This window comes from Marmota flaviventris, chromosome 13, assembly GCF_047511675.1.
Source record: "Marmota flaviventris isolate mMarFla1 chromosome 13, mMarFla1.hap1, whole genome shotgun sequence".
Taxonomy (NCBI): domain Eukaryota; kingdom Metazoa; phylum Chordata; class Mammalia; order Rodentia; family Sciuridae; genus Marmota; species Marmota flaviventris.
Window position 1 is genome coordinate 20,304,418 of NC_092510.1, and position 12,433 is coordinate 20,316,850.

General features: G+C 40.0%; 1 protein-coding gene across 4 annotated transcripts in view; it reads right to left on the reverse strand.

Moving 5' to 3' along the window:
• The window catches only part of Ntrk2 (neurotrophic receptor tyrosine kinase 2), a 347,633-nt gene that overhangs the window by 213,703 nt on the left and 121,497 nt on the right, over positions 1–12,433 (reverse strand). The gene's annotated exons all lie outside the window — the stretch shown is intronic.

The following is a 12,433-nucleotide window of genomic DNA, read 5'->3' on the forward strand; positions in this document are numbered from 1 at the left end:
TACATAAGGAGAAAGATGAGTAATTAACTTGGCCAATATATAAAAGCTAGTCTGCTTTGTGCTAGGCTCTTTTCTGAGCAGTATGCCAATATTGGTCTGTTAAAGTTCACAGCAACCCCTCTGGGAAATAGTCTGCTATTGCACTGTCTTTCCTGGTGAGGAAACTGAGGCTCAGAGAGTTAAGCAACTTCCCCAAGGTCCTACAATTACTGTGTGATGAAGCTCCAGTCCAGGAACTCTAATTCCCTAGTGACCCAGCTCTGTCACAGCACAGGAAGGAGACAAGCAGAGGACAAGCTCTCTCTGAACTTTCCCTATGAAAGACCAGCAGGAGCAGTGAAGGTTCTAGTACATACAATTCTCTGTGTAATTTGCATGAATCTTCATCAGATTCCCAAGTGACAAAATAGATGGCATCGTCCTAGAAACCCCCAAGACATTTTCAAGCTCTGCTTTGGAAGACTCCTCTAAACCCAGCTCTCCAGACTCTCGATCTTCCTCAACATGGTGTCTGGTCTGCCAAATGCTGGTGTCATCTGCCTCCAGAGCTGTAATTACCACCACCAATCTGTATCATCATTTACAACGATTCTCAGAGTCTACAAAGCTTAATTTCCACAGCATTCCTCTCTCCTGCCCTTCCAAGTCTCAGGAAAAAAAAATCGCTAAGGATGCCAAGATCGCTTAGAGGTTTAATCACCTACAAAGCCCTGAGAATTTAGGAAGTACTCAATGGCACTACTGATGAATTTTCCTTCATATCTGTCTCTCTTGTCTCTTTCTAAAAGTTTTGCCTCCAGGCAAACTAGCAGAGCTAGTTCAAGAGTGTACTACTGCACGTAGGACAAGCATTCAGAATTGACAAACCAAACTCCTTAGTTATTCCTTCAGGTCTTAAGAGGGCGGGTTTCAAATTCCTTCCCACTGAAACAATAGGATTAAGGTAAGGAAGTCAAGGTTGCCAATAAAAACAGGAGAAACCTGGTGATACAAATAGAAGACATTATCCCCAAATAAAAAAGAGATGTGTTGACTCAACATACTAGTTCCCCTGCACATTCAATTTGTAAGGGCATTTGATTTTCCATAAAATGACAGGATGGATTAGACTGCTAGTGCAAAGCCTTATTTCCAATGGGTTTATGGCACAGGGACTTGAGAGTTTTACTCACACCAGAGTGTTTGTAGTGGGAACAAGGCCACTCTTTGCCACTTCTCTGCCCCAAATCCCTCCAGGATCCTTGATGATCACAATTAGGAAACTGTACAATTTTCTAGATGCCAGCTCTTTTGGATTGTCATTCACTCAGACTGCAATGCATTTGCCCTTTTAAAAATGAAGTCAAATGCCCCTCCCAACCTTCTTCTGTTGGCCTTTTATGAAGCATCCTTCCCAAAGAAACAGAACCCAGCTTCATCCTATGAAATGGAAATGAGCAAAGCCACCATAAAACAAACAACAACAACAACAAAAAACAAAACACAGGGTTCCTTCCTTGAGAGGAAAAGCTAGCCTGTTACAGTTGAGAGCAATGTGCAGGGTCTGTATTGAGATAGCCATATCCACCACACCTCACCTCTGGGAAGGCAAGTCAGTCTCCTTTAATATACCCTTGATCTTCACATACTGTTGATAGACTAATGAGACCCCCACCACCTACTGAAAAATCATTTTGATTTAAAGAGTTGATCCTTTTATTTATAAGGAAACATATCCAATGCTTCATATTTTAAAAAGATTAATAGCACAATTCAGAGTCCCATTTTACCAGGATGTCATGACTTTTATCCTCTCCTGTTTTTGAAAACTCAGGAAAGGGACCACAAGATGATATAAAACAATGGATAATTATTTTCTCCTAGTGAGGGGGGAAAGTTTTTAGACCACAACAAATGGCTGAACATCTTGTGGGTTTAGCAGCCAAACGAGCTGTCTAGCTTATGAGCTCGAAATATAGATATTTTGACAATGTGACATTCTGAAGTTTTTGCAGCATTCCAATGGTGCATGGTAGTTACCGGGAGATGGGCTCCTTTATCAAAAACAACTTTGAAGGGGCTTTGTCGCTGTGTACACTAGCTGGCCCAAACAGGAACCAGGGTAAAAACCAAGTGCTCTCTGAGAAATGAGACGTAAAGTTGAAAGCTGAGAAGGGAAATGAACGGATACACCCTAACACCCTAACAGGCAATCTCTATTTGCTGATTTAGGATCCCCTCCTTGGCCTCTTCAAAGGGAAGGACATGGAGGGGCATTTGAAGGTCACTGAAGTGCTCTGCTTTTTTAAATGAATCTAAATAGGCTCACACTCTATTTAGATTTATTTACATTCAAACGTGCACACATTTTCCTCCTATTACTCAGAAGCAATCAGCCATAAAATGGCAAGAATCTGCAGTACATTTAAATTAACAGCAATTTATCTGGAGCAAAAATGAAAACTGCTGAGTCCAAGGGGAAGCAAAGGGAACAGAAGAAAGATACAGCTGCGATCTACAAAAGCGAATCTTATCACATTTGTCATTTGGAGAGTTCAAGCAGAAAACTTCCAACTTGGGCATCTGCGTGGTACGATGCCACTTTGGAGATAGTGTGGTGGCTGGGATGCCTGCCGGGTAGCAGCTTACCTTCACTGGAAGGCAAAACAGATGCTTCCAGAGCTTTCTGGGAAATTTTTACTATGTAAAAGCAAGTAATAAACTCTTGTGTCCTTATTAACATTAGGTGCCTAGAAAATAGCGGGTTCAAAAGTTTCTTTCACAAAGTCAGATTTAAACTAGGTATGGCTGTGTTTTATTTCAGGAGCTGGACTTGCATACAAATAGTCCTAATTTGATATTTGTGGAGCACTTAGAATCTGTCGGTTGTGTCTATAACTATCCCTTATTATTGCTGCTTTTTCTATTTTATAGATGACTCAGTCAACCCATGTCACCCAAGAATGAGGGACAGAGCTTAGATCAAAACTCAGGGACCGGGAATTTACAGCTTACCTTTTACAAAGACATTGGGTACCTGTTGCAGAAATCTCCCAAGATGTAAGTGTACATCCTGGGTGTCTATCTGTCTGTCCCACACACCCTGTGTGGTGCTTCCTTCCCTTTACTCAGTCCAAAAGTTGCTTAAGCATCCCTCAAATACATCTTTTGCTTTTGAAAGATTTGTTTTTTTATAAACCATGCTTCTCCCAAGACTTCCTTCAACCAAGCAAGATCTCCTTCTAGATGCCTTGACCATTCTTAAGGTCATCAACTGCAATAATTTAATTCTCCTTCCTCTTAACTTCTATGGTATCCACTTCTACCCATGTGGCCTTCTTAAAACTTGTATTTATTTTCTTTTGACCTGCCTGCATCCCAGACTGCATCCTACAGGGGGGCAGAGAAAGCACACATAGAAAGCACCTTCTGTGCCCAGCACTGCCTCACACATATCAGAGGATGAATTCATTTTGAGTTTCACCATACTAATGGCTAAATTCTGAGTTCTATTGGAGAATTTTAGAGTACTCAGCAAGAGAGCTGAAATGGAGAAGAGAGAAGGATTCAACACAAGGTATGACCTACTGGTTCTCATGGCTAACTGGATGGTTCTAATCACTGTGTAGAGCTTATGGTACAAATTCACATATTGGCTTAGAAATGATCCGAAGGCTATGGGGATGGACAGGTAGACACCCAGTGAGTACCTGCTGGAGCATTTTAGCCTGAGGAAAGGTGCTAAACTTGTTTTATTGTAATTCTCACACTGATCAAAATTTCAGTGGGCGTGGGAATGGGACAAAGGAAACTATTGTCCATTTATTAATAGGAGATAAAAAACTAAAAAAACTAAAAGTACATGGCTGAGGATGGTCAGCAAGGCTTTTAAAGGAAAACCTCTGGTTTGACTTTGCAAAATGAAATTTAGTTATGAGCTGAAAATTAAGTAGGAAACACAAAGTCCTTGGCACAGCCATAATGTGTAAGGAAAGCCAAAGTTATTGCACAACTCCAGTTCAATTATTTTAAGGAAGATATGCTCCAGTCAGGAGGGCCTGATGACAGGTGTCCAAGCACTACACAAACTCCACATAGGATTAGCAGCACATCCAAAGGCAAATGTTACCTCCCTGACCAATGGAGTCACCTAAAAATGCTTGAAGTGGAGTGGAAGAAAAAGATGGGTGGAGTTTGTGATCTGAGGGATATTCATGCTCAAAAGGCCTCACAAACAACACACCAAGACACGCAAATCAATCTATTATTTGGCAATGTCTGTCTAGCCTCTGGCTTACTTCAATAAGCATACACAATTGTCCCTTGATAATCAAGAGAGCTTGGTTCCAGGATTCTCTGAGGATACCAAAGTCTTCTTATGCTCAAGTCCCTTATATGAAAAAGCATAATATTTGCATATCACCTCCTGTATACATTAAATAATGTCATGTTACTTATAAAACCTAATGCAAGTTAAATGCCTTGTAAATAGTTGTTAGACCCTATTTTTTAGGAAGTGAAACCAGAAACTATCTGCACATGTTCAGTACAGTTGAATCCACAGATGCAGAACCCACAGATACAGACAGCTGACTCTACCTACTTGCCTCTGCAACCATAGGTTTACTTTTTACCAAAATACTCTGGCCAGTGGTTTTTCATAGCATATGAAACCAGAGTTCTAGAATCAGAGTCTGAGCAGGAGGTGAATGATGTCAATCCTATTACCCAATCAACTTCAAACAGACACAAAACAAGTTGCTTGGTTCTGCTCAAGTGTGGCGAGAACTATGGGCCACAAACCAAAATGGATGTGGGAACAAATTTCTAGAAAAGTAAGTACTATTCAAAACATGCAAAGAAATAAGAGGGAGAGGGAGAGAGATGGGAGTGAGGAGGTGTACATAGGACCGGCAGTGTCAGTCTGGAGATGATGATGATGATGATGATTACAGTGAAGTTGAAAATCAAGAGATAGAAGGAGAAAGGGGAGCAAGAGGAATGAAAGGAAAAGGAGCACTATTGATGCACTTAAAACCTCAAACACGAAAAGAGATGACCACAATTACTGAAGAGTAAAAAGAGAAACAATAAGGCTCCGAAATAGGAATATCAATTCAAGTTCAAACAGATCCCAGAAGAAAGAGAGCAGATAAAAATGGACTCTGTCATGGAGCAACACTTTAAGGTATCCCAAGCAATGCATCAAAAATCAAGTTTGAAGAACTTTAACATTTAAGATTCTTGTTAAAAATGCAACAACCAGGGGGGCTTTTGTGTGGACAGTGTCCCTGCCAATTGATGCAAAGCCTTAGAGTCAGATCCATCAGTGATTTCATTAAGCAGCAAGGAGGAGGACAAATGAAGCACTCTGCCTTGAACAGGGGGAGATAGATGCCTTATAAATCCCATCTCTAATAAAGTGAGCTAAGTGGAAAGATCATGAAACCCCAGCTGATCACTAAGTAGTCCAGAATGCAAAGCCAAAGATAGGTGGGATTGGTGATTTCCATGCATTGACTATGGTAAACAGGAATTACCCAAATCTGACTGAGGAGAGCAGGTAAAGAGCAAGGCCTCTGTTCTTTTTGCCAGGGACATCATGGAAGGTAGGCTGCCATCCTATGATCTAGAGCTGACAGGTAAAACTGTCCAAGTCCTTGTACTGAGGCGACTGAACTCAGTTTTTTCATGCAGACTGGTTCATGTGGTAGTTCCCAGGACCTATCTTGATCTCTTTGTCAACATGTGTTGCTGCCACATGCCCCTTTCACTTGCTTAGCACTCCGCCTGAGCAAGCCATTAGTCACCTATTGTCTGTCATCCCAGACAATGGTGGAGCTGCAGGTCTGTTTCCACGAGTGCTACAAGCATGTGCCAGGAACATGGAGGAGCAAGGTGCTTAGAGAGCACCTAGCAGTCTTCAACGACACTTCTCTAGCCACAGTGTTTTATCCAGAGAAGTGGATGTGCTCAAACTCACAGAAAGAATATCATGGGGAGAAAAAGAGGGCCTTCAATGAAACACACCCATGTTAATAACTTTCCACTGCTATGACAAAAAACAAAACAAAACACGAGAATATCAACTTGAAGAAGGAATGATTTTTTTTTTTTTTTTGGCTCAAAGTTTCAGAGGTTTCAGTCCATGACCAGTTGACTGTGTTGTTTTGGGGCCATCATTATACAGCATCATGGCCTGGAGGGTGCAATGGAGGAAAACTGCTTACCTCATGGCAGCCAAAAGCAGAAAGGGCTGGGGATGCAGGAGGCCCTGGGTTCACCCAGGACCACAGAAAAATTTAAAAAATAAAATAGAAATGATTTCTGAGAGGGAGGGAGGGAGGAAGGGAGGGAGGGGGGAGAGAGAGAGAGAGAGAGAGACAGAGAGAGAGAGAGAGACAGAGAGAGAGAAAGAAAGAAAAGCAGGGGCAAGAAACAGTCCCCAAAGATAATCCCCAAGGATCATCTCCCTTAAATTAGATCCTACTTACCACCATTTCCACCATCTCCCAATAGAATTCAATTATGATTACATCAATGGATTAATCCACCAGTGAGGTTAAAAGCCCCAATGATCCAATCACTTCCTCAAAGTCCCCTCTGAACACTGTTGCTTTGAGGACCAAGGCTTCAACACATTAGCCTTTGTGGGATATATCATATCCCAATCATAACAATGCCCTTCTTTTTCTGGTGCCTTTCCCCACAGTGAATACTAGCAGGACACCCATCATCTCAGCCATTACCTAGCTAGAACAAGAATTGAAATGTGGCTCTCCTCCACAGCATCTGAGATGAGAATATGGCATTTGAAAGGGTTGCAATGGACTTATTTGACCCTCCACCCATATTCCAGGAAGGTATGTTGAAATAATGATCATCCTGCTTCTTGTCAGTCTATTGGGGGATTGCTTTACACTTGTCCATAAAAAAGAAACTGGAAGTCCCAGATGGGAATCTGATGAAGCAAATCAAACTTTAATCCCAATGATTATCCCTCCTAGTGAGGTTTACAAAGGCAGATCCCTGAATTGGTCACTAGTCTCAGTGTGCCCATTCATTCCTGCCACCAGGAACAGGATCCATGTTTTGAAAGTGTTTCTGCATCATATGCAACTCTCAGGATTCTAACACCAGCCAGTTGCTATGCATGCTCCATATGCATAGCAGGTTATCCATTTCAAAAAGCCTCATTAAATAGAGTACGGTACTCTACCCGAAAGCAGACTCTCAACAGGAGTCTTGAAAAGTACAAAGCTAATCCCAAGGTCAGAGCCTTATATGCATTCAGACTGAGGCAGCCAGCAGAACTCCCAACTTGACTTAAATTAACCCACAGTTCCAGAAACCTCTGCTGTCAGTGACCTTTTTATTTGCTCAAAGAGCTCAGTTTGGAAGGAGCCCCCTCTGCTATGCTATCATGGTCTTTAATAACACTGAACAACCTCATAGCACATGGATATGTGCCAACCTTGGTGGTTTCATACTGCAACACCCTCTTCTGAAAGCTGGGGAGAGTCTCTGTGTTCCTTGATTCCTTCATGCTGGAACACAGTAAGTCCCTTCATAAGTCTTTTGTTCAGGTGTAATTTATATGTAGAGAAAAGTCTGGATTTTAAAGAGCATGCATTTTTATACATACACACATGATTTCACAATTTAACTTCCTTTTTAAAGGAAATATGGATGACAGCTATGACAAACCAAATATAAAAGCTTAGTGAAAAATTATGTAAACCACACCAAAAATCAACTAGACCCAAAACTTTGAAAAAACAATGCATTTTAGATTTTTTTTTTTTTAATGAAAGTGTAGTGTATTCAAAATATCTGACATTTTTTCAGGAAAGTTTTCTGAGACTTACAGGAAGTTGTTCGGTAAGTTAAACTTATTAAAAGGGAAAGGCTATTTACCTTGCAACCCTATGCACATTCTCTTTAAAACAGAAATCACCATCTACATAAGTACAAGATGCTTTGAAAGATGTGATAGACAAATGTACTGCCTTATGTGAAAGCAGTACAAATTTTAAAATGTCACAGAGATGAAAGGATAGTGCCTAACTACATGTGTGTAGCAGGAATGACTGGATTATAAACTGGTTTTTTCTTTCATTCTTCACAATTATGGCAATTTACCATCCATCATTTAACTCTATAAGCACCTAGAGCTTCACTTACAGCTACTATTAGAATTAGAATTTTAATAAGTAGTTACCCTGTGTTTATCTTCCTGGGTTTAGGGGTGCTAAAGCATTCATTTCCACAGATATTCCTAAAAGAATCTGGTGGCTGGTGTCTGTTTAGATAGCAAGAAGCAGCCTAAAGCCAGACAGACCTGAGTCTAGATCCTACCTCTTTCCCTGTTCAGCTACAAAATAAGGTTCAGGGGACCACTCTGAACCTTAATTATCTAACTCTGGAGAAGATATTAAAAAAACTAATATGTTTTGATGACTGGAACTAATATGAGTATTTACATTCATGCCTTATACAAGTTAATCAACACAGGGTAGCTGCTAGCTTTATAATTATTAATATTTAGAAAAAAAAACATAAGGCCTTACAAATTCCAAACTACCCTATTGATTTTTAAAAATGCAATTGGAAAAGCCCTTTTAGTTAAACACAAGTCTATGTTTTACCAACTATGTATGATTTACAAAAAAATGCTTAGGATGATAAACTGCTGGTCCACAAAATACACATGACCTTGGTCCACTTGCCTTGAGCTTTGGAGGACTCCGCTGTAAACATACAACATGACTTTATACCAATTAGAGGCTATATTCTTAAAGCTCACGGGTTTGGAAGAGGCCTTCATAATGCTTGCCCTGTTTCTGTAAGGTGTAACCAAGTAACAACCAAGAGTCTTTCTCTTTTGTTTGCCTGGGCTGCCCAAATCTGAGTCTTCCTCTCTCCCCTGCCCTTTCTCTCTCTGCCCCCCATATTTCACTTTCTTGTTTTGTGGGCCCCTCTCTCACTTCCTCTCTATTTTCTCCTGTGGACTGGAAGTACTGGGGTGTACACTGATCTCACTATCTGAATTTATTGAGTGGCATTTGAATACAGTATAGTTTTCTTTAAAAACCTATTTTAGTCATAATTTATTTATTGGAAGTCACCTTCCAAATTGTTTTGCTGGGTTTTGTTTCTCTGCTTTTGTTTTTAGTCTATTATAAGAGAATCAGGGTCAAAGAATATCTAATGTAATTTCCAATCAGAAACAAAGATACATCTCTTCTGAAAATAATAGTAAGTAATGTAAAGAAGAGAAATAAGATGAATTATAAAAATCTGGTGTCTATACACCTTTTTAAATATATGTGAGTCATAGTTTACACACTTCTTTGGAGAAGTAGGAAGTCATTTATTTATTGTGAAGTATAAAGAAGGTTAATGCTTCTATTTAATGGATAAAAACAAAGAGAGAAAGGGGAAAGTGATATCTTGTTTGGCTAAATTACATATTTCACTCATTTATCACACAGTAATAAACCATGTCCCACATGAGGAGAGAACAACAAAATGACTTTCATTTTACTATCATCTCACATAATTCAGCTTAACATTTTGGACAAAAATAACTTATTGAGCTTCCTATCTAAAGCAAGGATTTTTTGTTGACCCACCAAGAAATAAATGCATAGAGAACCAAAGTGGATGAGACTTCCTATACCAATTACCCAGGTGTTACCAGTATATTCTTAGGCTTCCTACTAGAAATGCTGAGCCTTAGTGCTCTGCAGCTTTCCATTCCCAGTCATGAACAGGGAATTCTAACCCTGCCCACATTACACTCAGCAACCAATACAAATGATTCTTCCCAGCTGCATTTTAAATCGTAGGCCTACATAGATTCTTTGTCATGAGCCATGAAGTTAAAAAGTCACAAGAGGGAACATTGCTCAAAATTTCCAACTTCACCCTCTTGGGAAAGGGAGGCCCACACTGACAATCCCTGGAGCCACTGCAAAGGAGAGCTGTGCAGAGCCACAGCTGGCAGATCTCAGAGTGGTCACATACCCTCTTTCTCCAGTCTCAGTTGGCAAAATGGTTTTCTATGCCAAAATGGTGGCCGTTGGCTGAGATATCACTCCTGCATCTGAATGCTGGCAAGTGCCAGGGATTTCACACCCATGGTGGAAAATGTCCAAGAACCATTCCATGGCTTTATTCCCAATTCCAGGACTACAAAGGAGATTTCTGCAAAAGGATTTTGCCTTTCTCCAGTTAAAGGACTCTACAGTTCCACAACTGGGAAGCAGACATAGATGATAATTATGACACCATATCTTAAGAGATTTCCCACTTCCACATGTCCTAGTTACCTGGAATAACTTCCCAAAGCTGAAGAGAGAGCTTCTAGGAATCTTCCCCCCAGACTCTCTTCCATGACAGCACATATTTCTGCCTATCTAGCATCTTCCGGCAGCAGCTAAATGAACCAAACCCTAACTAAATTTAACTGGTTAATTGCACCTAAATTACAGTCACAAAGCCCCTTCAGAAGATTCAGTCAATTTCTTGAGGGAGGAAAGTAAATGTTTTACTATATAATTATAAACTTAATTAACATAAAATAAATTAATTAGGGACTTACACTGGAAATGAACACCATGGTTTAGCTGTTTATTGCTGTATTTTCCAGGGAAGCTAGCCCTTGAGAAGAAGGCTAACTTGTTCTGGAAACCTAATTTCATCTCACCTCTCCCACCCCCAACTGAACTGTTAAATTCTTTTTCTCCACAGCATGGTATTGAGTACTGATTCCTCTATGCCTAGGGTCATTCTCATAGCAAGGAACTATAGAATCAAATTCATATCAGATATCTAAGATTCCACAGAATTCAAATGGAAATGGTTTATGTACTAATGACTAAGGGGAAGAAATCACTTTTCTAAACCATCATGGCTACAATAGTTCCTAGCTGGCAGTTTGCTAAAATAACAGATGATTATCTAAAGCAACAGTTTCCATCTCCCAGAATATAATGACAAAAACTCACCTAGAGCTGAAATAACCATCTGCCACAGATCGTTCTACATCGGTTGCTTGCTTGTTTGTTTTTTGTTTTTTTAATCTCAGAAAGAGTTAGAAAATGGCATTGGCAAAGAAGAGGATCTTTAAAAAGATGACCCAGTTTCTGACCTTCATTGCCACAAAGATCATCCTAAAAAGAGTTTTTAATCTGACTTAGGAGGAGGTGGAGAAGATGTGTCCCCTGAAACGATCGCTGTGTCATAGAGTAGGACTGTGGTAAATGAAAGGAGTCGTGTTCTAATTTTCAAAAACATCCTTAGTTTCTAGGAATGATGACCTATACCTCTCACATTTGTTTCTCCCTTAACTGCTGTAAAGATGGAGAATAACTGCTAGACAAAAATGCCATCCCACTGAGAGGAAGAAGGATGAGTGTTTGAAAGGATGGCTCTGTCATGGTTTCAATGCATCCCCCAAAGTTCATGTGTCTCAGAAACTTAATCCCTAAATTCATATGCTGATGAGGCCATTGTGAGATAACTGGAACTAAAGGAGGTCATGAGGGTAGAACCCTCATGATGGCATTAGTATCTTCATAAGAAGAAACCAGACTCAAGCTAGCATGCTCATGTGATGCCCTCCACCAGATTATGATGCAGCAGGAAGGCCTTTTTCAGATACTAGCACCATGTTCTTGGACTTCCCACCTTCCAGAACTAGGAGCTAAATAAACTTCTTTCATAAATTATCTGGTGTCAGCTATTTTGTTACAACAACAGAAAATAGGCTATGAGACAGGCTTTGAAGTTAGAAAGTGCCTGACTGTGTAACCTTGAGCAAGATTTCTTCATTTGTAAAATGGAGCTAATAATAGTACTAAATTTGGACCTATGTTGCAGATTGGTTATATTAATAAACATAAAATTCATAGAAGAGTGAATGGCACATAATGCTTAATAAATATTAGGTATTTCCATTATCTGCAGACTCTAGGTCTTGACTTTTGTCCCCAAAATAGCTAATGTTTTAGGTTCATAAAGACCTGCAAATGATTAATGATACAGATCTACTTTGTTTGAGTACTCTGGTCAATATGTGCACCAAATGAAAAAGACAATTCAGGGCTATGATTGTGTGTAAAAAAGAATCATAAATCAGAGAGCTTTTGCAAAGTATGGAAACTTAGAGGTCCTGTAGTCCATTCTTTCCAGCCAGTTGCTGAAGATAAGTTTCTGAGACCATGGGTAACTTGTTCAAGGGTACAGGGTCAGCAATGCTGGGCCCCTGTGGTTGTGGTACTTCCAGACTCAGTGCTGGAATGGATGTCCACCTCATAAGTGTATTTCTCAGAAAGGTTTTATTTGTGTTCAGTAGTGGGAATTAAACCCAAGGGCACTCTACCACTGAGCTATACATCCCAGACCTTTATATTTTTATTTTGAAACGAGATCTTGCTAAGTTGCTGAG